At 43.1% G+C, this 26,255-nt stretch overlaps 1 protein-coding gene across 19 annotated transcripts in view; it reads left to right on the top strand.

Moving 5' to 3' along the window:
- The window catches only part of FOXP1 (forkhead box P1), a 370,950-nt gene that overhangs the window by 125,089 nt on the left and 219,606 nt on the right, over nt 1–26,255 (top strand). For 4 of the 19 annotated variants that reach the window (XM_040568522.1, XM_040568511.1, XM_040568513.1 and 1 more), the window contains exon 1: nt 20,232–20,524. The exons of 12 other annotated variants lie outside the window; for them this stretch is intronic. The gene's annotated coding sequence lies outside the window, so the exon portion shown is untranslated. Of the gene's footprint in view, nt 1–1,169; nt 1,265–20,231; nt 20,525–26,255 lie in introns of those variants that run through there. 3 more of the 19 variants (XM_040568503.1, XM_040568500.1, XM_040568519.1) reach the window with 2 other exon arrangements.

The raw sequence follows: 26,255 nt of genomic DNA, 5'->3' as shown, positions 1-26,255 counted from the left end.
GCTGGCAAGCTTGTGTGCTGCCTTCGCTGCTAGCTTTGGTCTGACCACAGGCATGAAGAAAATGGAGGTCAGGGATGAGCCAACGGCTGGAGAAACCTCGGGTAATCCTTCTGTAACCACGGCAGGAGTGTGCTGCCCATGACTTGTGAGGTCATCTGCTTTGAAAACATCCTGGGTATGACTGCACCTATGTTAACGCGGGGATGCGCCTTCCAAGTCAAAGAGCTGCTCTGGTCTTTGATGGGCTCCGCTGAACGAGCACAGGGTTTGTGAAGAAGCAAACCCTCTGCTAAACTGAACCCTTCGGGGAGGTGCAGGACTTGGAGGGCCAGCAGCGAGGGAGCCTGCACCAACACCAAGTCAGGCTGACTTACCTTGGGTTATCTGGCACGGCAAAGCGATGGATGCCGAGGTTTTGCGATGCAGCAGTGGTGCGGATGTTGAAATGCTGACGGTGTGGGCTGGGCTGGACGTGCAGTCCCTCGCACGCGGCTGGTCCCGGGACCCGAGCTGGGCTGAAGGCGGCGTGGCTGTCGCAGGGAGGAGCTGAAGCATGCTCTGAAAGCTGTGCTGCATGATATGGGGGTGCTTTGGCAAGTTCTGGTCAGAGGGGAGGTTTGTTATAGTGAGAGGTGGTGGACCAGCAGGGAGAAGTGTGCAAGGACCACCTGGGACTCCGTGTTCTAGCCCATTCTTCCAGAAAGGAAAGTACAAAAAGAGCAAAGGACCCTGTGATAAAAACAGTTCCATATGAATGCGTGGATTTGGACATACAAAATCGCAGACGCGAATTTAGATGCTGTCTTGAGGCACCTCTGGTCGTTTGTTCTGTTGTTTCCCACATTTGGGGCCTTGGGAGAGGTATGATGAGATCTGATTAGCAGTAAGTCTGTTAATTATAACTTCTAAATTAGAGCATCGGTGCAGAAGCATCGCTTTCTGATTTGGATTAAAAAGCCCTTCATCTCAACAAAGCACAGTCGGCGCGGGTGATAGCGGAGAGCACTGAAGTACATTAGATCAAGTTGATGCGTTTCATGTGTGATGCCAAAATGGCTAATGAGTTACTGCAGCCTAAGATTTATCACCACGACTTGCTTACGCTCCTGCTACTCGCTGCCCAAAGCTATCGATGTGTGTGTAAACTCACCTGCTGGTTTGTCTTCCAGTTCTGCAGAGAGCCTGCGTGCGGGAGGTATCAAACCCGAAATTTAGTACAGCCTGGTGGGATCCCTTCAGTGACGAGCTCTGAACTTAGTGCAAGGTAATCCACAGGAGTGGAACTGGATGTGGGAACATCTCACTGCCCGCTCTCCTCTCTTCTCCCCTGCTCTGCCCTCCTCTCAGCTCCCCACATCACGGACCTCTCCCAGGATACCTCAGATTCATTTTTGTTTGCTGGGAGGTCTCCGTATAACAGGAAGGTGCTGAGAGCGTTGCACGGAGCTTCCTGAATGGCAGCTGATGAGGTCTGGGGGGCTGCAGGCCCGTGATAGGCACTCAGCTGTGGACAGGGTGTTTTTTGCTGCTTTTGTTGCTCTTATATCAAGGTTATATTGTTCACGAACAAACTCAGGCTTCTTGAAAATAGGTAAGCTGTAGATTTAAGGGCAGGAGATGTAGAGAATCCACCTGGTGTGCCATGAACCCAAGGCAGATAGAGCCCTTTGGAGGAAAACTGTCTGAGCACTGCGTTGTCAGGACTTCCTCTCATGTCCAAATTTCTTTATGCAAGGCCTCACTGGGCAGTGTTACATCTCTGCACATAACGCAGGTTTCCACAGTTGTCTTCAGTGACAAGTTGTCTAAAGGCAGGATAAGACAAAGCCCCCGAGTCTGCCGGGGTGGAAGTCTGACACGAGCAGGTGAAGTGACCTGGCTGTATACAGAGATACAGGAACAACTATTTTTGCCTTCAAGACTTGGTGGGCAGAAAATAGCTCAGTCGTACCAAAGCTGGGACATCTGGTGCATAAAAGTGTGTAGTGTTCTGTAATGAATTGGAAATGGCATTACTGCAATATATATAATAACATGGAAATAGTGCAGTATGGTGTGAGGAACTTGTATAGAATATATAAAATGTCATGGTTTTCACATACATTGTGGAAAAGAGAAAATAACTTCAAGTGTAAAGGATATGGAAATTCAGTGAATAAACATCAGTGCATTCGAGGATTTTTCATGCAACAAGCTAGATTTATCTTTCGCAGAGAAAATCTATAAACATCAATGACTGCAGATACATGAGGAAGCCTGGGCATGCAACAAAACCTACTTTTCGATAGATCTCTTTCCTTAAATATAAACAATTGAGCACAAGAAGATCTAAGATCTGATTCATTTCTCATTTGTATCAGTTTCATCCAGGATACCTCCTGAGATTTGAAAAAAGCTGTGCTGTTTAACACCTGAGTAAGCGAAAATCGGGTTCATTTTCCTGTTTGAGATCAACAACGTTTCAACAGGCAAAACGAACTAGGGCTATCGAACTGCCTGGCTCACTTTGGGCAGTAATACACCAGGCCTGTGCAACTTGTAAACACGTTGAGAAATTACCCTACCAGATCTAACCGGGCTTGGGTTGGAAGTATGAAGGAAATCCAACGCTTCTAGAGAAGTTAGGATTTCTTTTTTTATTCCCCACTTTTTTAAGCTCTCATGAAAACGCAGGTGCAGCTCTCACTGGCATCTAGGCAGTGAGTGCTTGAACACAGGATATTATCTCCTAGGTCAGAAGCACCTGTGATCCTCTCACCTATTGCATAGTATGGGAGAAGAGATGGGAACGTGGAAGTGCGAGACCATCTTCATGGAATATCACGTACTGCAGTATTTTTGTTAGTGCATGTGTTCACAAGCTATGTCCCCACGGTACGGTACCCCAGAGACATATAGCAGAGCACGATGCAGTTTACTTCTAAGTCAGGCCTCTGTTGTATGGCCTAAAAACTTTGTAAGAATTTAGCAGCAATATCAAGAAAACCCAATATAAGTGGTCCATTAATGAATAGGTCCTTGAGCGTCAGGAAGCAGACGTTGTTGGAAACTTGGGTAATATTACTGTTGGGTTTTATTAATTAAATATAGCTATTAATATGACCTTGGATTTAAACACAATGACCTCTTTTGTGAGTATGATTAGCAGATGTTTACCATAATTCTTCACTCTGTGAAAAATGCTTGTTGCACCCAATAAAAACAACCATATTTACTTTGCTAAATCAAATATTTGGAACTTGGGTCTTACTTTATATATCATGGCTCCAGTGTCTTAGACTTTCCAAGTTTAAGGTTGAGAGCCCTTGGAGTAACATATGTGGTAGATCTCTGAGTACAATGACCTATTGTATTAGTGAGCATGTTTTTTTTTCCTCTTTGACATTGTATCTTCTACAGTGAAACCAGTGTTCTCTACCAGCCTCTGGATTTTATTTTTACAGAAGTGTGGGGAGAACATTTTTGAATCCACAAGGCTTTCTATATTTTGTCCGTTACTGGTGGGAGACTTCCTTTCCAGAAGAACCGTAGCAATGGAAGCAGGAAACACAATTTCAGTTCTTAAAATAAAGCTGGAAGTTATTTTCATTTTCAATAGCATCTCACCTAATTTTAGACTGTAAAAAGTTTGTTTCATGATGATTTTCCTTTTTGTAGTGAATTCAGAATTTAAAAGCAGTAAGTCACTTAATCCAGATCATGCCCCCACCCTCCAAAAAAAAAGAAAAAAGGCCACCTGCTGCCCACAAACTACAACAGGTATTTTCTGTGTGTGAGCATTGTTTCCTAGCTGCTGTGGTCAATTTTAGTAGCGGGTCTGCTGCCTGCTTGTCTGCAGTGCCGAAAGGAAATAGCAAGGGAACAAAACTATGCTTTTCTTGGGAAACCACTCCCTTTGGAATGGAGAGATATGGCTCGCCACTTCTGTTTTGTTTCCCCCTCCAAAGTAAGCAACAACATTGCAAGGATCAGGGACAGCAAGAAACGAGTATTATTTAAAAGGCGTCATCTATCCAGCCGGTGCGTTTCAGGAAAAGGAGTCTCCTGCTTCATATTTTAAGGAGTGTAATAAAAATAGCAATCGGTTTAAGAAAGGGGCTGATGGACCGGAGAAAGTGACAGCAGCAGCACGGGGAAATAGTACTCCATTTATCTGAGCAAGCTAGCACATTGATAATGCTCCTCTCTGCAGTAGGCGCTATCAAATCAGACGATTTGTATCCACTGTGTGGCAGGTTACTTACATGGGAACAAGTCTCCCCGACATTATTGCAGATCATCATTAACTAGCTACTGCTGTTTGTTTGTCGTTACCTGCTAGACGATGTTCGTGAGTCATGTCGTATCATTTATATATCTCACCCAGTTCAGGGACCTACTGCTTCTAATAGCACACAGCCTGGGATCTCTTCCCTTGCTGCGTTTTACTTGGGGAAGAAAAAGAGTGGGAAAAAATACTGATTGAGGCTTCCCTCTTGCTGTAACTTAAGCAAAACGAAGGTTGTGTAGCATACGTTTAACAGGCTGCAGTGAGTAGCACCAGTGGGCATGCACAGACGAAAGGGACGGCAAAAGTAAGGAAGAGAGATGGGCACTTCTTGGAGATCCTCAGGTCTGATGCTGCAGGGGTGTGAGGAACCAGATAAGGATTAACGGCTCTAGGTGGGGTATCCTGCTTTCTGAAGATATTTAATCAGTTGGATTTGCATCCTATAAGCTTCTTTCTTACTTGATTATCTTTCTCAGCGTGTTTCAGTTTCCTTTTCCTTTGTTCAGTAATATTTGTAATTACTGTCTGTTTATTAAAATGTCAGATCCTTTTCAGCTCACAACCTGAAGGCTCTTTTTTTTTTATATTCTTAACTTTTGTAAGTTTTATCCAGTGATTTTTCTAGCCTGAATTGTTTTCCTTCAGTAGCATATTTCAGCCCTATACTGAAAATACTGGGTCAGATCGTCACTTTACAAGTCTTTGGAAGCCAATTGCAGTATCTCCATTGAAGCCAACGCATCTGTTGATTTGTAGCTGACAGCGTGCCCCATTATATCTCTCCTAAATAGTTGTGGGTTAGGTCACTCAGGAGAGAAGGCTATAATTTTGTATGAAAGCACAGTTTGGAGGAACTATGATATCAGCACCACTGTTATAAAACATGAAGTGCTTTGTCTTCTCCCTTATAAAATGTGTAATTTCTACCCATTATCAATATTATTACAGGAGTCCTTGCAGTAAACTTGTCTTTTGATAGGCAGAAACTTGTCTTTGCTAGGAGTGAATACGGTAAAGTGTAACTTCTCTTTTAAAGGAGAATAAATAACAGGAATGAAGTTTACTAGAACACAATAAAGCTGTTTCCAGGAAAGCTGCTGCAGAGGCATGTAGGATATGCTGAAGATTTATACTTGGGGTGAACATGTGCAAGTACCGTAATGATGCTGTAGAGAACGTTGGAGTAAAATATTTGATCAACAGATATGTCTCGAGAAGATACATGGTTTGGTTTCCATACTAGTTTTCAGATTACAGAGAGACAGTTAAATGAAGGTTCCTTTAAACCTGTGTGCTAATAAATCACGGTGCCTGGGTGGAGGTCAGATCTATCACAGTTACCTCTTTCCCAGATAGAGCAAATTTCCACTGCCCACAAATTTGCCGAGTTGTTCGGCTCGCCCAGCGGAGTCGGGGATGAGCACCGGGCGAGGGGAGAAGCGGAGAAGTAAAAGGTTGGGTCTCAGTGGTGTCCTACAGCTCGCTGTGCAGCTCCTACCTCGGGAAGGGGTTGGAAGCTGAAGCATGGCTTGTCCTGGCTAGGTGTGCAGTTGGTTTGAGCTAATTCAATCAAGATTCAGGAGACTATAGTGAAATAAAGTTGGGGGGGAGGGCGAGAAAAAGATCAATAAAAAGGGTGGAGTAGCTGCTGTGATTAAGAAAAAAGATTACTGTTGATTTATTGATTCGGTCTTCAGCTTGCCATCTTAATCTTTTTTTTGGTTAATGTTATTAATATTTATGGCTTAGTACCACGTGCCAATTAGAGTAGACTGTAATTAAGTCTCCGGGCCTGATAATGTTAGGCACCACGTAGCACAGAGCTGCTGCGGCCTTCGCATCGCATGTTACTGGAAAGAGAAACTTAGGTCTGAAAATCTGGTGCAGAGCGCTGAAAAAAGCCCGTTCTCTTTTCAATGTAAGAAGCAGCTTTTGTGGTTGCCCTTCCTGGGAACTTCGGAGAAAGATGGTGCCGAAGCCTGTTGCTAAGCTTTGAGTTTTGAGGGAAGTCACCCTGACCAAGCCCATTTTCCCCTGCATCAGGTGAGAAACGTTCCTCCAGCTCAAGCTGAAGCTGTGGAGACCTCGTTTTTGTGGCCTTTTCATCTTCAGGCAGTGTCTTGTCTACTTGGGTCTGTTTGCTGGGCCCAGGGCTCCTCTCTGTATGTTTGCAGGACCCCCGGTGTGGGGTCTTACAAAGTAGAGAAGCTGCAGCACGCGCCCCAAGGTCTTCCCTTTGCTGCGAGCTGGGAACAGGATAGTTGAAGACTTTTTTTTTTCTTTTGTGTAGGGGGAAACATGAGAACTCATTGTTGTGAACCGGTAGAACTGAGTCACAGAGGGTTTAGTCAAAGAAGAAATGCGTATCACCAGTGCAAACCAGAATACAAAACGTGCTTTCTTCATTACTCATTGCACCGCAAGGAGAATCAAAATCACTCAAAAATTGTTGTAACAGCTCTGTGTTGCTTAGATAAAGTAGTTTGGATGGGGTAGATTTTGTGGGAATTGCTTCCGATTTGTGTAGTACAACATGCGAAGCCAACGTGTTGTGAATTTTTCCAGTTGTGTGCAATTAAGTTAGATTTAATCAAAGAAGTTTGAATTACTTAGGTCGTTCCACAACGTTCGCACGGTGTCTTTGGGTGTCACCGGACGAGTTGTGGCCGTTCAGGTGTACTGTTCTTGCAAACAGTGCAGTGAGAACACAAAATTCAAACTTCCATGTTAATCTAGACACTGAATTTTCAGAGCTGTGTTGTGCTCTGAGGTGTTTTGCTTCACTTTACGCATAAATGCTGTCATTTCGGACACGCCGTAAGTCGCTCTATTCTGCCCTTACTGTATGTGAAAAGATTTACTGTATGGTTTGCTGGGGTGGGGGGTTGAGTTTAACCTATCGTGTCAAACCCGGTCCTTCAACTTCCTTTCCTGCTTCCATACGGGTAGCCATTGTGGTCGAGATTTGGTCTTGAAATCAGTGTGGTATAACACATCACAGCACACATTGTGCTGCTTCAAAAAACGTGCCGTGCCGCCGCTCCGCCAGCCCGCGGGGCAGAGCCACGTCACCCTTGCGGCCCACGTCTCGAAGCCATCGAGGCACCAAACCTCGGCTGTGTGGCTTCTTGGGTTTGCGGGGACCCGTCGGGCTGTGTGTCACTTGTTGGCTCTTGGCAACCACGGAGCAGCGCGGTGGCCGCGTCTTCTTGCATGAAGAACACCTCTCGGGCCTCTGCAGGGTGCCCGCGGAGCTGCGGCCAGTGCCTTGCCTTGTCCAGGAAGCCTTACCCTCGTTTTTCAGTCTCTTCGTGGTCAAAGGGTGAGCAACTGGGTCTTACAAAGCCCCTGAGAAATCAAACAGTAGAAATACGTTCTGTATTATTTTTCAGTCCAACCGTAACTTTGTGCACCATCGGTTCAACAAATTTTTAGTTCATGTTTAGCTAATCTGGCAGTGGTTGCAAAAGAAACGTAACCTTCTTAGTAAATCTGATTCTTAGAAAAAGCAATAATTAATATTCGACCACAGAAAATAAACAGATATTTAAAAGTGAGCTTTTTTTCGCCTCTAAGGAAAAGCAGTCCAACCTACCAAAAAATAAATAATTTTATCTTTACGTGCTCTCTTGCAGCTGCTGGAAAAGTGGCTTTGCATTCACCGAGCTTGGTACAGAAATAACGGAGTAAATAAAAGGGTTTGCTGACGCAAGCTTCGTGAGGCACGCACAACACGTGAGTGGGAGAACAGTCAAATCAGCAAACAAAGAAATGTGCCTTCTTGAGTATCCCGGGCAAACTTGTGAAGGGTGGAAAGCAGCAATGTTGTTTTTTTTTTTCTCTTTTTTAGCATGAATGTTTTTAAAACACTGCGACTGTTAGTGTCAACAAAGAAGTACTGACGAAGAAAAGCAGAAATAAATGCGTGATTGGAAAGGTGCATCAGAATACAGTAATTATATAAGCTTTATTTTGGTTGCCTTTGACGCCAGCGTAAGTACGTGAAAACTAATGCACTGTAGAGGACAGGTTTGTGGTTGAAATGCACTTGATAGATTTTGACAAATTAAACAGTTGTAAAGATGTTTGGAAGTTATCCAGATCTTTACTGTTATTTATGTCACTGAACTAAAAAATCAGTGGTTAATTTGCAGTTCTTATAATTTTTATGATACTTATGTTGTTGTAAATTTAGCAGCGTGCAGCATCAACTCAGCGGGATACATTTTATGTTGTCAGCTACCTTTTGACATCATAATAGATTTCAGTTGCCAAAGCTTGAAGAGAGAGAGAATAAAATGTAAGAGTGCGCTGCACGAGGGCTTGGATGGCATCCAAGCGCAGGTAGGCGAGGAGCGCTGTGCGGGGCGCAGCGTGGCCAGGCTGCATCCCTGGGGGGGGCGGTGGGACACTCCGGAGTCCTCGTGCCTGTCCCTCAGCCCGTGGCCACAAAGGTGTTTAAGTTGCAAGGCTGGATAAGATGCTGATACGATTGGGCTCTGCGGTATCGATGAAGGGCCTTTGAAGTCCCGGCGGCTGCTTGCAGCTGATAACCGTGGGGGCGTGCAGGCTGTGGTGCTGAGCGTGTCTGGTCTCAGCCCTGCCTCTTGTCCCACCACGTGGGCTTTCTCCTCACCCTGCATCCCTACAGCACGTGGCATGGCCACTGCTTACGGGACGGCAGGCTGAGATTCGGTCTTCCAGCCCTTGTCGTGAGCTCCTTGGGGGCTTCCACGTCACTTAGGGTGCGAGATGGGAGCGCTGGTTTGGGCACAGCGTCACGTTTCAGGTCGTGTTTCCTGGGCAAACACCAACAGCTGATAGAGAGCGGCCTGAGCAAACCTGCAGCGGGCTGCGGTGGCAGCTGGGAGCCGCTCCGTTAGCGTGGGTCAGCGTGGATCGAAGGAGAGGGCCCAGCAGGAGCTTTACAGAGTGCCTCCGGTACCTGAATTCACCCACTTGGCAAGCTTGGTCTTGTAGAGACTTTTCACAATATTTTTCTTTTTATAGAGACTCTCTGTTCTCTCTATTTATAGAGACTTCTCTTCCATTGTCTCCTATCCTGGAAGAGACAGATACCTTGAGTTCAGGTGGCTTAAAGAAGAGACTGAGTTGTTTCCCTCTTGGGAGGTTTATTTTAGTGGGGTAAAACTGGGGTGTTTGAATCTGAGGGGTGAGCCCTACCTTGGGAATGTGTGACAAATGAAACGGACTTTTCGTAAAGCACATCCGTGCCCTTCCCATCTTCTGCTTCTTTCAACATTTGCCCTTTGTCTCCTAAGTCTGAAAATGGAAGAATTTATTAACGTTTGTTTCCTCCCTGTTTGTTCGTTAGCTGCGTTCTCAAGGGCGTTTCATGTGCTCTTTCCACTCTAATGGGATTGTCCATTGAGTCCAGCGCTGGCATGTTGGGATCCATTCTCACAGATAGCTGATTAAGCCAGAATCTTCCTCATCCGTAGGTAATCCCAAAATACAGAAATTGTTACCGTGAGATTGCTTTTCTAACACTTGGAGTTTATAATTAAGTGCTTTGTAGCTGTCCTCCCTCCTCATCAGAGTCTTTAGCCATGCTGACTCCAGCTCTTTGATTCCCTTCTTCTTTCTCGATCATCTTACTGTCTTTTTTTTTTTTTCCCCCCCTCTGGAGGTAGTTTTACATCCGACTCTCTCTGGATACTGCTTCAAAGCTGCATGACTTGGAGTAAGTTTGGGGCACGAAGGAAATATCTTGGAACACTGCACTTCTGTTAGGTTTTTGGTTGGTCTTGCTCATCACTGACTTTGGCGATGGGATCACAGCAGTACAGCCAGAGCAGGTGGGGATGGAGGTGTTCGTTTATCTGGGGCTTATTTTCACCATCCCCATCTTTTGGCAGAGTTGAGCTTGGAGATGGAAGAACTTCGAGAGCTCTGTTTTCAAATGGACAGCAAATGGGGTGATTAGAACTTCAGATTTTGGCAAAGGAGTCTTGTAAATGCCAGGGATCTGGGCAGAAACATGCTCTTCGGTCAGGCAGCCACGTTCCCATGCGCACACCTGTGAGATGCTCATTCGGTGCTTCTTTAGGTTGAAGAAACTGGTCTTGTGTGTTGGAAGAACAAGACCCAATTTCCATTTCGCTTAGAAGTAGCAGACTAGTACATTAGTCTGTGTTCGCTGGCTAGACTTATTCTGGCTAATGTTTGCCAGATTCTTCTATTACATATTAAAATAAGATCTTTTGAGTGGGTTTTATTTTTGTGCGTGTTTCAAAAAACTAGGCCAGCCCTAACAAGCACATTTTTGTTTTTGTTTTTGCATTTTGTCATTTTACATATTGAAAAACGGAATGCAAAAAGAAAAAAAAAAGCCTGCTAACATAAAAAAAGAAAAACATATATAACTTTGCATTATTCTGCATAAGTGTTAAAATCTGACTGATAGTTTGTGTATACAGACTGCTTTTTATGGTGTTTCCTTTCCCCACCCAAAGATCACAGATGTTATGATAAAAATTAATGCCCTTTTAGTACATGCTTTTCTTTTGTAAACTTGGCGTAAATAAGGTCACACGGTACTTTTGTTAATAACAAATGCAGTAAGATTTAGGTACAAATAGTAGGCAGACATTAATTTGTCAGGGCAGGAACTCCTAAAAGAAAATGCAGAACATTTTTCCCTCCTTAAATCCAGATATTTCAATATCATAAAGTTTTTATTCTAACCATCAGGAGCATATCCCTGTTTGAAGAATTCAGCTTTAAAAAATGTCTTTGTAAATTGAGATTTTAGGACTACCTATTTGGAGGACGTTCTGAATGATAAATGACCTTTATAAGGCAAAAAAAAAAAAAAAAAGTAATTTTGCATGTCTGCTTCCTAGGATATGTGATAATAATAAATGAACATTTTATATATCATTATATATATCATGGCAGAACAAAAATCAGAAGATATATTATTCATTATTCCTGTTACTTTATATTTAAAAGGCAAAGGTTTTTGCTTCTTTGCCAAAACAACTGCTACAGAATATATTTGTAACAATCCCCACAAATATGAAGGGTGGAGAGATCTTCTAGGTCGTTAGTACTGAAGGGATGCCTTTAATTGTATTCATATGAACATTAATACATTAATGCTGAGATTTAAGTACTGTTACTATTAAAAATTAAACTGGAGGGACAGTGTGCAGATCATATGCTTTAGTGTAAGTTGTCAGGTGCAGTGTTTGCATATTTAGCCTGCCATTTCAACACGAAAATGGATGTTTGAGACTGGGTTTGGCTTTCTGAAGGACACTTTTTTTTTTTTCCTCCCCGGTTTCATTTCTTGCAGTGGCATTTCTTTTGATGGATACATTTGCACCACCTGAGCAGAAGTTGCGCTGATTAAAATCAGAGGAGGATAAGGAGTAACTTGTTTGCTGTCCTGAAGTCCTCTTGTTCTTCTCCCCTTCCTCCCCCCGCCGCGTCCGCAGCTATTTTGCAATATGCAACCCCCTTCGAGCACTGCCTGCGGAACTGGAGTAGCTCTGGCATGTAGATTTCCCAGTGGGAGAACTTGTGTGGATGGTAATTTTAATGAGACCTGATTTAAGCAGTAGAATAGATCCATAAAACTAATACAAGCAGACTTTCAAGAGCTCTACTATTTGTCAGGGCAGTGAATTTTAGAGGTGCATCCATTGGCTTGGTAAAGAATATTATAATCCTGAAAACTTAACCTGTATTAATTCAGATTGTTTCTATGCAAAGTACTACTGAGAACTTCTCGAATCCAGGGCAGGCCAAATATAGACTTATTTATTTTTGAGGCTAAACTTTCGTCCAAAAATCGTGCTAGAACCACAGGACCTGAAAGCTGTGCTCTATATGAATGAATGCAAAGTCTGTACGAGTGCACACAGCTGTCTCCGAGCTGTGACAAACCCTTAGCTCTGCTTTTTTCCTCCCTCATTTAAGGGCACCGCTTGGTCCATACGTATTCCAACCTCTCCTGCATTGTCACACCTAGTTATGTATGGCAGTAACACAATTTTTGTCTGTCCTGCAGACATAGGCGTTACACCCATCCGAGAACCTGAATCATGCCTCAAGAAATACACTTTCTGCCTTTTATTTTTCGTCCTGGTGCTCGGGAGCTTCCCTTGCTATTGTTGGAAATTGTCTAGTTCTGCTTGGCCTTGCTAAACTGTTTTCTTTCCTCACTTTCCTCACGAGCCCTCTCCCTCCGTGGCGTGCCTTGTTTTATTTTATGTCTCCAGCTAGCTATTTTCACAGCAGCTATCTCAAACGGCAGTGAGAAAGAGAGCAGGTGGGGGAATTTGGGGAGGGAGCTGCGCCTGCACGAGGCGGGGTGGAGGTGGCAATGGAAGAGCTGGAGCTCATTGAAGCAGGGTGGGGAGACCCAGAAAGCAGCGGAGAGCAAGGGGGGAAGAGGCCAGAGGAGCAAAAAGGGGGGAAAAAGGAGGAGGGGAGGATCGATGGAGCCAGAGGGCAAGGAGGAAGAGGTCAAGGACTGATGTCCTCTGCACCATGCGCCCACCCGACTGTCCCCGAGAGCCCGTGCAGAAAGGAGGTGGCTTCTGCCAGAGCAGCAGCGGTGACGTGCATTTAAACAGTGCAAAAGTTTATTTGCTTTTTTCTCGCAGGATATGCTAAGTGATTTTGCAGTTTGAGTAGAGTGGCATTATTGCACTTAGCTCTGCATTTATTAAATAAATTTGTTCTCCAACTCGAGTGTTAAGTGTGTATTATGAAACCTCAGAGCCAATCTTAGTGGTTGCAGTGTGCAAATATTTTTAAAATTATGTAATTAAACAGGGCTTGGGCTGCAGTGTCCACTGAAGTGATTTATTAATTGCATGGTTTGATTAAATTTAATGTTATTTTAGTTTATACAGAAAGGGTCGGTATCTTTTTCGCAGATAGGGACATCTTACAAGGCTGTCAGTGATGGTTCAGAGGTCCTTAAGAGGAATCTTTAGCACCCAATTAAATATTAACCAAGAAGATGTGACTCGTTCCTTCTCTGTCCCTGAAACTGTGTTTTGACATCTAAGGCTGGTGATAAAACTTTGCTCCGCAGAATCACTGGCAATGCACTCCATTTATCACGAGATTATTTCTAAATTAATCACGCTAAAAATCTTTCCATTGTAATTGTGCTGGGGCTCAGCGCTGTGTGATGTGTGTAAATAAAAAAATGCCCTTTTAATTTCACGTTAACTGTATGTAGCCGCTCTTGCAGCCAAACTGTATCTGTTTCCGTAGAATGTCATTTTAAAGGTATTGTGGTTACTGAGCGGCAGCTGTGATTGAAAAGTATGTAAACTAATCTTTAGTTGCTCGTGTCATTTTTATATTCTTATGTCAGAACACAAGAAGGCTGCTTTAAATTTGTCTTTCACTGTGTATTAATTTTCAAGTCTAATTTTTCTTGGGTTAAAGCATATACTGCGTTCTCTAGTACACATTACCATTCAGTGCCAAACTAAATGGCTACTTGTGAAAAAGTACAAAATTAGTTCCTGCTTGATTACTGTAAAATACATATTTATTTTTGTAGGGACGTTTTTTATTACCAGTACATAAAGTACAATTAGCCTGCGTGGTATCAGTGACTTAGAAGAAGAAATAATCAAGCACCATGCATTTAGCGCTGTGAAGACCCGTAAGTTTTAGAGCTGTGCATTGCTTTCCCAGAAACAAGAAGGAAGGTGCAAAGGTTTTTTTTATTTATTTTTCCCCTTTCTAGGCTTGCCCTGTGTGGTGTTCCTGCTCTTTTAAATGCAGACCATTTAAAATTAAATCCTCGGTTAATATGTCTGCATAAGAACTTCTTTGTCTCTTGATGCCCAACCATTGAAAATTAAATGTGGTTGTGGATAAGTATTTATTCATACCATACCTCACACCTGATCCTGTGTCAGTATGACATCATCCTTGCCACAAAGATTTCTGGTGGTTTAAAAATGTTCCGTTGTGAAGTAAGTGGGAGAGGTAGAAAAGGGGCAAGGAAGGCAACAAAAATAAACTACTAGTGGGATTTGATGTTTTGCCAATTAGAAAAAAAATAAAATCATATTCTTAGGTCCACATACTGCCTTTGATCCGTACACAGGACTTCCATTTGTGCCAGTGGCTGTTGAGCCTGCAGAGGGAAGGCTGTATATGACTTAATTTGTATGTTGTGGGAAGTACATTTTCCTAGCATGTGGTCTAGCTTACTTGAAGAATCTGAAATGCGTTATAAATGTAAATGCTGTGTTTAAGTAAAACTTCATTATGTTTTGGTGGTTTCCAAAAATGCACAGGATTTGACCTTAAAGTGTTATTTCAAGGTGTTATGATGTATGAGCTAGACTTTGTAGTCTTCTAAATTAAATCTTTGAACATGTTATTATTGTATTTTGGCATTGGCAAGATGTAGTTCTCAGCTATTTTCTGTCACAGCCTTCGTTTTTCTTACAAGAGTAAGGAGACGGGGCCAGATCCTTCTGGAAGGCGCATGTGCGGGACGGGGAGCGCCGTGCACTATCCGTGGTGTGACTCGGGATGGGTTTGCCCCTTGGATTTGGGCCCGAGCTGACGGTTCCTCCTGGCACGCAGCTCGGCATCGAGGTGGAGCCGGTGCTTCTGCAGGAGTGTGTCTGCAGCTACGGAGGGCCACCGCTCCGCTGCAGAGGCCCACGTAGGATGTGGTGAACAGTTTAGCGTTTGGATCCCGATCTGGTTTGTATATAAAAGGGGTTGTGTTTCTGTTTGGAAAATATGAGCCCCTTTTACGTAGCCCAGGTGTGGATTAGCTCTAAACCATTCGCCCATTCCTGTGTTTGTGGGAGACTGTTTTCAGTTCTTACAAAGAAGCCGTACAAGTCAGGCCATAGAAACAGCAGAAGCAATCCAAAAAAGGATTAATATATTTATATATATATTAACAAAGTGTTTGCGATCTCAGAATGGTATTCTGGATGTCAGAACAGACATAACCGCTGTAAGTGTGCTTTCTCCCAAAGAAAATACTGGCAAAACGTTTCCACCTTTGCCTCCCACCTGCACTCAGGGCTTATGTTTCTCCTTCCCCACCCAACGGCCCTGTGCTCGCGCTGAAGCAGGGCAAGGAACTCTGCCAGCCATGGGTGCCATCCATGCAGCTCGGCCCCTCATGATGCAGGGCACAGGGACAGTACTTAGTGTCCCCTCCGGCCACCGAAGGCCTGTGGTGGTGGTGGTGCCCTCGGCCTGCCGGGGAGGCAGCAGGGCGGGAGGCTCGGCCTCGCTCTGCTGCGGTGTTTCGGAGCACGGAGCGGGGTTTGGGCTGGGGTGTGTTGTTGCAGAGAAGTCAATTAAGAATAAGAGCTCTGAGTCAGCAGTCGGGGCTGCGGCCATCGCGCCTGAGAGCGGCCGTCTTTGAAGTGCTGTTTTTGGTACCGTTTTCACGACGCGTGCTCGCGCTATGAATCACGATGGTTACGCGGGTGATTTTCCCTCAAGAACGGAGCCAACCCCAAACAAACGCGGGGCCGCTCTTTCGGTCCAACGCACCAGGCCCGGCCTTCTCGTGGGAGTGCCCACAGGGCCGCTGAGGCCGTCTGTCTGTCTGTCTGTACGTGGCGAGGTTGTGTCCCCCCGTGTGCTTGGTGAGGGAATGAGCCACCGCACGTCGGGTGCCCTCCCCATCCACAACCCTCCTCACAGGCCTGGAGCTCCCTGCCTTCCTCCTCCAGAAGCCCGTGGCACCACTCAGGGTTTTCATGCGTTTTTTTTTGTGGGGTTTGGAAGAGGATCCAGCCCCAGGCTGCTGCCCATCCTGTGGGTAAGGGGAAATGTCTGCCACTGTCCGCGGGGAGGAGAAAACACTCATGCCTTGACATTGCCACCTCAGTGGGAAGACATTGGGCTCCGGGATGGTGGGCAGCTGGAAGTAACTGGTGCCAATATTTGACATCCCAGATGGAAAAGACACGTAGGGTATATCCCCTTCCCCTCCTGCATAATGCCCTCCTTGCATCCTGAACGGGGCGATGCTTAGAAACACACCCCGAACTGAGTTCAAAATGGATTGCTTACCCGTGTTTCTTGAACAGATAATTTTGCTGGCACATTATTATTCACCCTCTGCTATTTTCACACTGTGACACTAAACTAGAGAGAAGAAGAGATTGAAATTTTGACCGGTACGTTATCCTGATACCTGACGCACTGTGTCGATATGAGAGTATCTTTACCACAAGGACTTTCTTAGTGGTTTTACAGATCCCAGTGTGAATAAGTAGAAAAAGCTGAACTAATAGCTCAAGAAGCAAAAATATTTTTTTTTCTTAAAGAAATTGATTAACATGCAAATATGTACTGTATGCATATTAAATATCATTTCAAAATGTGATGGGCAGGAAGCATAAGTGATGCCATTTGGTTTTGTGGCATCAGTGTGGGTTGATTAAGGGGGTGGGGATAAATTTTGGGGATTATTGATATAGCATGAGTAGAGCCAGATGGTTGTATTACACATCTTTTGTGTTCTTGTTTGCTTCTTAAAGCAGTTGCAGAATTTTGCCCTGGGCAAAATTTACTCTTTGCTCGTATGTTCCCTTGTGAATTTACTTTTGACAAAGTACTTCACAAAGAAGGGAAACACTGTGCTCTGCACCCGCAAACTCATCCCTTCCCTTTGCATTTGTGAAGTCAACAGCCCTGTACTTATAAAATATTTTGCAACTTGTGAAATAAATTAGCAGTAGGTGCAAGTTCAGCGTGTGTGTTGTTACCCCCTCTGTATGTGGTATTGATTTCCAGTGTGTGTGTCATTTTTTAAATTTTCCTCACAGCGTTATGGAGACGAAACTGTGGAAATGGCAGCCAGTTTGTTTTAGTGCACTAGTTATGTAGTATTCTTCCATTAAAGAAATGTTGTCTTAAAGATTAATGAGCTAATTTTTCCACTACTTTTTTTTTTAAGTTTTGAGATTGTGGTATACCTGATTCATGTTATCAAAAACATACTTTGTGGTATTCAGGTTGAGTGGGAGAAGGTTGTGATAGGTAGGTGGTTCTTAACTGGGTGTTTGTGACATTTGTTGGAACTGCTTATCACCGGAACCACCAAAATTTACATGTATTTGTTATTTCCCTTTGAAAGCAAATTATGCTTTATTTCCCATAAAAAGACGAGTTTTTGTAAAAGCTTTGTAAGAAAGAATTTGTCTCCCTTCTGCCTGGTTTGCACCAGCACAACTCCATTGACTCAGCTGGGTTTACTCCCACTTTGCATCACTGTAGGCCCGGGGTGACGAGGGCCCTCTGCATTTAACAATTATAGTGGAAATGATCGTGACTGTAAATATGTTTTGTCCTCTGCCTTTGCCTCTGTGTGAGGCAGTGTGCTTGCAGAAACGGAGTGGGCTCGCCTCGCTCACGGTGGCGGGACTTTTGTCGGGCCCGATTACTGGCTCTCCTGCTCACAGACACTGACTCAGTGGCTCCGCGCCTGTGTCCCCTCTCTGGGCAAAGCCGACCTGATGTTTTGCCCAGGTTGCAAGCGGCAGCCTCGGGCCCTTTGTTGGAGCCAGGAGCACTTGATGTAAAACTGGGCAACGAGCAGCTCTGCCCTTATTGAAATCTCTGTCTAGTTCAGTCACAAGTCTGAGGCTGAAGCAACTTGCTTCTAATAATGATGCCATTGTGCTCATCCTATCTGATCAGTTCTTGAAATGTTTTAGTAAGTCTATCTTACAACATTATAAGAAGATAATCAGCTGCCTTAGAAGGTCCCCATCTGGAGTATAGAGTTCTTTTACTGAAAGATGTTTTGCCTTTCCGAGATAGCTCTCGCATTTCATCATCTGTTGTGCAGAGATGAAGTGCATATGAAAAGTCAGTGACTCTGAATCCATCTGTTGTTATTATTTTCCACTGATAATTGGCTTGAACAATGAAATGTCTGTGTCTGTAGCCTTTGAAACTGTACACCCTGTTTATTTTCTGGAGGTCTCACTCCACTCTCACCCCCCCATTTTTTTTGTTTTGTTTTATTTTGTTATTTTTTTTTGTTGTTTCATTTTCTCTCAAGCTCGTAACTAGTGGAGCTTGCATGAGGATGACATCTTTGACTCTGTGCATCAGTATGTGTCACTCAGCATCTAAAGCTTGCCTGCCAATTTTTGTCAGGGTCCTATGTCTGCTCTGTATAGAGTATAGATTAGGCTTACAGCAGGAAGACTGGTAGACCCAGACTTCATATATAACTTAACTGAAATGTAGTATTTATTTCACTTTCTCTATTAAAATATTAATTGAGTCCAGTATCTAATACCTATGGAATTAGATACTACCTGTAATTGTATAATATATTCAGTTGCATCCAGTTTTGCACAATGCAGGGTATTAATATTGGATTCCACTAACAGCAGTTCCATTAGCTTGCTCAACCAGTATGAGATATATATGAGCAGGGAGGCATAACTACCAGCCAGAACTGCCAAAACAGTCATTAGAAGCTCCATTGGGATGGACAAAGGCTTTTACACAGTGATATACTGATTAAATTTTGTTCTATGGTTTATTTGCATCAAGGTTAGATCGCTATCATCTATGTGAAACGTATTATTTAACACCTTATTTGGAAGGTCATTTCAATGCAAAAATAGTGAATGATATAGGGGCTCTAAAATTTCTTGCAGGATTTTTTTTTTGTGAGGGGTGTTGGGGGGAGGATTTTTATCCTGTTAGGCTTGACTAGCTCCTCTTAGCAATTTTGTTTTAACGTGGTGAGCTTAATCAAGGAAAAGTAAAAACTCCTTCCCTTCTTTGTGAGTGCTTAGTTGAACTGAACACACTTGCTTCTCATTAGAACCGTTAGTTATATCCACTGTCCTTTGGATCCTCGAGCACGTGCTGCAGATTATTTTAGTAAATGTGTGCTGCTTCTTTTAAAGCCCGAATCTGCCTGTGTCTGCCGGTGTGTGTGTGTAAGTGGGCTTTCAGAATGAAATTTCAGTGCCGAAAGCGGTCGTGTTGTCCATGTTGCACTGTAGTCTGGAGCACAGGAGAGTAAGACAGAAGAGTGTAATCTTATTTGTCTTTCAATGGCAATCATTTAATGCTGCAAGTTATTAAAAAATAATTAAATTACTAAACCCAACATGTAGCTAGGACTTACAACAAGAGGTCAATGTGATTTGACTCCTTAAGTTAGGAAGGGACACTGGTGAATTCCAATTGCTTTAAAATTTTGCTGCTTCATTCTGTTTCTGGTATAGAAATATGCACGAGACTGAAAAATAATTTATTTCTCTAGAAGCAAGAGTAAATCACGGTATATAATTATGTATATTTGATTATAATAATAAATGCTGAGAGGTGCTTGGTGGTTATCACAGTCTCTAATTTAGTTGTTTTTGGAATTAAATATAGTCTGGAGGGGTTGTTTTGCGAGACTAATATTTTGGAAATAACATTTTTAGGGGAAACTTAAGGATTTTTCTTTTCCTTTTCCCCAAATAAACTACTAATAGGTGTGCATTATGCAGTGATTCATAACAGCTAAAATAGATTTATATGTGGAATGTCTTTTATACAGTAAACAAAACACAGGGACAGTACAAGCAAATTCAGATTTAATATATCAACTCAATCAAAAGTCTCTATTAATTTCAAAACCTCGTTAAGAAAAACTGGGCTGGCAATGTACTGGATTTGACTGCAGTTAATGAAAATGAATTTTACAGGTGGTGTTTGGTTGTGTTTCTCCTTTGGTGAGATGGGTGGCTGAGCCAAAGCAGGCATAGCACACGATTCATTTTTTTTTTTTTTTTTTTTTTTTTCAGAGCAATGCTTAGATTAGAAATGAACGTTTGGCATTGAGTTGTTGGTGCTGTTGTTATTTACTATTATATGAGGAAAGCGTTTAGCTCTGTGATTTGATTTGATTTTGTAGCTCCTATCCCCTTAAACAAGCTGTGTAGCTTGTCAGAGATCAGGACAGGTAGAATGCACAGCAGGCGTCTGATTTGAGCCAGTTACTCATTTGCTGAGTGTTTGTGTTTATGCAAAGGGGCCTCTTCCTGCATATTTAATCTAGAGTAAGGCAGTGGCTTTTGTTGTGTTTAGACCACATACCTTCAGTCCTTCCTTACACTGCAGCCAGTGTTGAAGCACAGAAAGGCTGGATAGTCAAAAGTGCTTTAGTGTTTTCAAACTCTCAACTTTCTGCAGTTGGTTGGGAATTACTGTACGTACAGCTCTAAGCCTTTTCTTCCTCATTAATGGGTAAGTTTGCACTACGGTAGAATAAGATACTTTTGTTTCTGTTCCATTTTAAAAATGCAGAAAAGGTTTGTTTGTTTGTTTGTTTGTTTGAATTGTCCAAAGCTCCTGAAGCAAACCTGGTCCGTTCAGGGAGTTTGTTGCAGGGAATTAGACGAAGAATACAGGTGTTTCTGGAATATAGTTGCAAATAAAGTACTAAATGCCGTGCTGCAATAGGCAGGTATTTGCGGGGGGGTGGCGGGGGGAGTGAGCTCGGTGTTATTATTCTTTGTACTAACAAATCCTGTTTTGTAACTATCCTGAAGATAATGCTTCCATTGTTAGCTAAAAGCTTTCAAACAGTGTGCAACACAGAACTGCAAAAGCAGCAGCAAAAAAGAAGAAGAAGGAAAAAAAAAAAACCTCTGGTCTTTATTGTTTCCTTAGCAAGGGTCCTCACTAGAATGTCTGCGCTGTAATAGGAAGGTTTTTCTTATGTGGAAATTGAATCGTCTCTTCATTGATATTAATAGCACACTAGAGATGTTAGCCATGATGCAGAGTACCAGAACTGTGGAGTAGGAAACCTGATATTGCAGGGGGAAAAAATGACAGTCCTATTGCTCCTCAGTGTGGGAGACATCCCTCCATGAGAGCAGAGTTTGCATAATGGCATCCCAGCTTAACTATTTACTATAGGTATTTTAATCTCGAGCTCTTTCTTTTAATATAGATGTAATTACTCTCGCTCGCTCTCGCACTTATTAACAGTGCAGCTCGGTTTCTGATTCAGTCTGAACAAATTAGTTTTAAAAATGACTTTCCAGAAAATCCATGCGGTGTGCCTGCACAATGTATACTGTATATGCAACGTACGCTGCCTTAGGAGAACGCCGGGGTCCAATGAGAGGGAATTGGTATAAAAAATTAAAGAAAAGATGACAAAGGGCACGTCTTCAAAGCAGACGATTGTAGTACAGACAGTGTTGGGAGAAATGTGGAAAATGTGCACCGAGGCCAGAAGTAGTAGTTTTGGTTACCAATTAACTATTTCCTTCGTTTGAGTAACTCCTCTCAAACAGAAGAGTGTGCTGTTCCACCACATGTTGGAAAGTGTGAGAATCTGAATAAAATTTCATCAACCTTATTAAAATGTGTAGGGACTTTGGTCTTCTTGGGTACAAATCAGCCCACAGACTCAGAGGCATTTATTAACAATAAAGACTGCCGAGGGTTTTTAATAACAAAATTACAAATACCATATCTAATTGTAAGCGTATTACTTTTATGCACCAGTTAAAAAAAAAAAAAAAAAAACTTTTTATGAGGAAAAGTACCTCAGTCAAAGCACCTTGTGTGATTAGTGCTATTGTATTCTTAAATTTTGATTGATAGAGATAATAGTTTTCACTTAAAAATACAGACAGGTACTTTAACTTTCCATGACAATAGCTATTTGCATTTCTTTTATCTTTTTGTTTAACATTTGTGGGGGTTGGGACGGATTTGATTATTAACTCTTATTGCACACCGAGGTAAATGCTAAAACAAAGCTTTTGTTAAGGCTTCAAAGGTAAAACAGCAAATATTGTTTTTAGCCTTCAATATTTAAAGGCTGTTCAGGGATACCTCGGCGATACCTCCACATGGCCGTGACCACCAGCCGCACTCGGGCGCCAGGTAAGATCCGGGCCCTGGCGCCGCGCCCGCCCGGGCCTGAGGGGCGCTGAGGGGGCCGGAAGGCGGCCCGGCCCGGCCCGGCCCGGCTCGGCCCCCGGTGGCGGCGGTGCGCCCTGCCGGGCTGGGAGCGCTGCCCCTCGGCGTGCGCCTCGCCTCGGGCCGGGAGCAGGCTGAAGCGAGGAGCCGAGAGTGGCGCCCAGGTCACGGCGGGGGAAGCGTCAGCGTTTCCTACGGGTGTCGCTTCGCCAGGCAGCCCTAAGTGACTGCTGTGGGAGTCTCGAAAAGTAACGGGCTTTTTTTTTTTTTAATCTTTTTTTTTTTTTTTTCTTTTCCTGGCTTTGCAGAGACGCCGCAAGCCCTACGCCCACAGCGGTACTCGGCGGTGCCGGGGAAGGGGAAGGGGCGCTCCTGCCGTGCCTCCGCTGAGGCGAGGTCAAGTTGGCAGGCGGGCGATGCACGCGGCCATAAAACGGCTAAGGCTGGCACCGAGGCTCGCAGAGTTATTTTAAGGAGCGGGGGGGAGCGTTGGAGGCGCAGGCTGGCCGTGCTGGGGAGATGGCCTCGCACCCTTGGGTGGGCTTCGGGTGGCTTCGGGGCGCGCGCTGCGGTCCTGGCGTCTGGAGGGGTCAGCGAGGGCCAGCTCTCGTGTGCACAGCGATCCGTGTGAGGCTAATAACCGAGCCGTCACTGAAGGATGCGAGACTCGCAGTCGTCGTGCAGACTCTGCGTTGGAAGCGAGCTGTTCTGAACTTGTCTGTTAGCTGCACCCATATTTCCTGTAAGAGCTATTAAAAAGCAGGGTAGGGATGGATTGTGATTAGTTTTGTAGCGTTGGCTTGCACCGAGTGATTCTTTTCCAAGGTTACAGTGGACTTGAAAGGTAATACTATTTTGAAAGAGAAAATGTGCTGTGCATAGCTTTGTCCTCGTGCTGTTATTTATTTTAATTTTATTTCTGCTTAGAATAAATAAAAAGCACCAGCCAGAGATTCTGAACAGCCTGCTAATGACTGAAAATGAAAATGCGGTATGATTTGCTCACTCCTTCCACCGAGAAGCAGCAAGGTGGTGAGCGTTAATATCCCTGGGTTTTGGCCTGTACCAAATCCATTTCCCCCTCTTCAAAGCGAGGTGAAAGAAGTGCACTCAGTCTCTCGCAGTGTTACTGTTCACCTGCATTTCACTTTCTGAGGAGGTGATAATGACTCCTGGTAAAGAAAAATCTCCTGTACTGTGCCCTATGATATTTAATATGCGCTGCACAATAAAAAGTAGCCACCTTGATAATGGTCAGAAAAAAATATCTTCTTCAGCGTATTTGAAATATTTAGTTTAATATATATTTTTTTAGGTTGCTAGATTCCTGGAGGGAAGAAAAAAAAAAAAAAAAGGAAGGGCACAACAAAACTGAAGAGGCTATTCTGAACATCTTCAAAGCAATTCTACACGTGACCTGTGTGTGTTGGTACAGGTAGCCCAACCGAGTGCACTGATAGGAAACCGGTCCGCAGGATTGTGCCCACAAGCATGCCTCATACCAGCTGTTGCACTTCACGATCAGTGTACACCCTGTATTTTCAGGATTAAAAAATTTTCAAATGAAAACCATTTTTTTTTCTCTTACGCATGTATAGTTAACAAAATCATTGACTGCATCTGTTCCCTTACAGGATAACAAAATAATAATAGTGACAATAGCAAGGCATATTTCAGGCTGTGTGTGACTCAGTGAATTTTGAAGGGCAAGAAATAGCTGTATTAGATGGTTCACTTTATTTAGATAAATTTCTTGCATAAAAGTGCTTATTTTGATTATCAAGTTTTGATATTTTAAAGCTTTCAGGGAAACTGCTAGTTAATATTTTAATCAGACATTAAATATATTTCAGCTGATCTTATCTAAGAAAAATTAATGGAAATAAAAATTCAGAAATATTTTTTTGTTGCACTGTCGTGTGTGTGTGTTCTCTCTCTCTCCCTCTCTCTCTCTCTGAATAAAAAGTGTGCTTTCTAGGTAATGACAGGGAGATTCCCTCTCTAGTTTAGGTTTCCAGTAATGATTTGTGGGCTTCTCAGGGCTGGGACACTGGCAAAAAAAAAAAAAAAAAAAAAAAAAAAAAGGTGAATAGTTTTAAGCAGGGAAGCAGTTCAACTGATGTTCTTCTTTCCTGTATAAAATTACTTACAGCCAGTTTGTGTGGCTTCAAGTTCTTTGTTAATCTATTTCTGGCTATTCTATTTGGATGCTAATAAAAATGTTGCTCTCTTATTTTGAACTTTATTCTGCAGCACTGTCTATCTCTGTATATTCTTCATATTTTTGATTAATTTGGCTTTGCAGTAATCACTTGGAGTTGGGACTCCAACCCACAGCCTCAAAATTACCTCCGTGTCCTGATGGAGGAGACCACTAAATTGAATAAGTGTTGTGGGATCAAAAGTGTTAAATGGTCTGACCCAACAGCAGGTAAAATGGCAAAGCCCTCTTCTCTTTTTGTCTTGTCCCGTGGTACCAAATGAACAGGACCTGATCCAGAGCAATAGGGGGTCTTTCTCTTAAAGCCAGCTGAGAACATCATGGCACTGGCTCAGGTTGTGATCTTTTTAGGATTGTTAAGGGTTGTCTTTCCAAAACCCCGTTGAAAACAGCTATTATAAAAAGTACTTCTGTATTCGAGGATTTCAGAGTGCATTAGAAAAACATTTACCCATCTTGCAGATGGGTAAACTGAGGAGCTTGGCGAGCAAATCCGATGTTTTCAGGAATGTCTGGTAGAATCTGACCAGAACAAGTAGTTTTGCATGGACTTTTCCCTGTCTGTAATCCCACTTAAACCGGTGGGACTGTGTCGCAGGCATTTGGAGAGCTTCCCTCAACTCATGAGACACTATGACCACTAGTGCTCGCAAAGTGGATTTTTGTATGTGGTTTGGTTTTCTATTTTAATCATCTTGAGGGGAAATATGAGTATAGTGAAGTGTCTTGCTTTGGTAGGTTGGGATTTTTTCTTTGTTTGCTCCACACACACACTTGCAGTGTTGATGGTACTTTGTGTTTATCTTAAAGACAGCGTGATGGAAGGAATGTGTGTTGCACACATCAATTCACTCACCCATATAAACATTTTCAGGAGGAAAGTCTGTATTTGTATTTCTACGTTTTGAGATACTCAACTTTTAGACTACTAATGAGAAATTTTCACAGGTGGGAACAGCTGTCTCTGCTGCTCATTTTAATTTCAGTGGTACGTTATCCAAATTTTTTTTGAAATTCAGGTAGCATACAGAGCAACTTAGACAACTAGAAACGAAAGCAGCTCAGGTATCAGTCAGTGACTGATTCGTGGGAAGAGCTGAAGTACTCCTGAACCCTCATTGCCTGTTGACCTTTGTAGACCACGTTTGTCTCCCCTGAGTTAATGTTGGGCAAGTGTCACCAGGTTTCCTTGGGGTGTGTTTGTTTCGTATATAACAAGCATGTTTAGAAAAAGTTCCCTGTCTTTTACAGCACTACCAAAAGATTTATTGTGTGCACTTTTCATGCAGACGTGTAATTTTCAGCAGTTTCCTCAAAAAGTACATTTTAAGGTTGGTTCTTTTGCTGTCAGGAAGAGTCAGGGTAGAAATGAAGTCTGCTTGCAAAATACTGCCAAATAGAGATCTGACTGCCAAATATCCAGAAAATTTATAAAATAGATAAATATGAAAAGGGGTTTAAAGTGTCAAATCCAAGATAACCCCTGCTGCAAAGCAGGATAAAAGCCTTTATTGTTGCTAATCTAAGAGCACATCAGATGTCAAAGGTCATGTATTTTACATAAAAGATGTATTGTTTTACATACTCTCAGGAAGGTGAGACCTGACCTACTATGATGGAGTAGTGTTATGTCCTTTAGAGTGCAGAATCGGTGCCTTACACATGTACCAGCGAAGCGCACAGAGCTTCCTATGCAGCAGACATGTACACAGCTTGGCCCCTGATCTTCTGGTATTTTGTTGCGAGTACTGTAAAAAAAAATATATCTCAAAAAAAAAAATAAAAAATGCCAGTGAGCAGCAGACAAAAACAATA

The sequence above is a fragment of the Cygnus olor genome, chromosome 10 (assembly GCF_009769625.2).
Source record: "Cygnus olor isolate bCygOlo1 chromosome 10, bCygOlo1.pri.v2, whole genome shotgun sequence".
In the NCBI taxonomy this organism is placed as follows: Eukaryota; Metazoa; Chordata; class Aves; order Anseriformes; family Anatidae; genus Cygnus; species Cygnus olor.
This window is presented reverse-complemented; position numbering and strand designations above follow the sequence as displayed.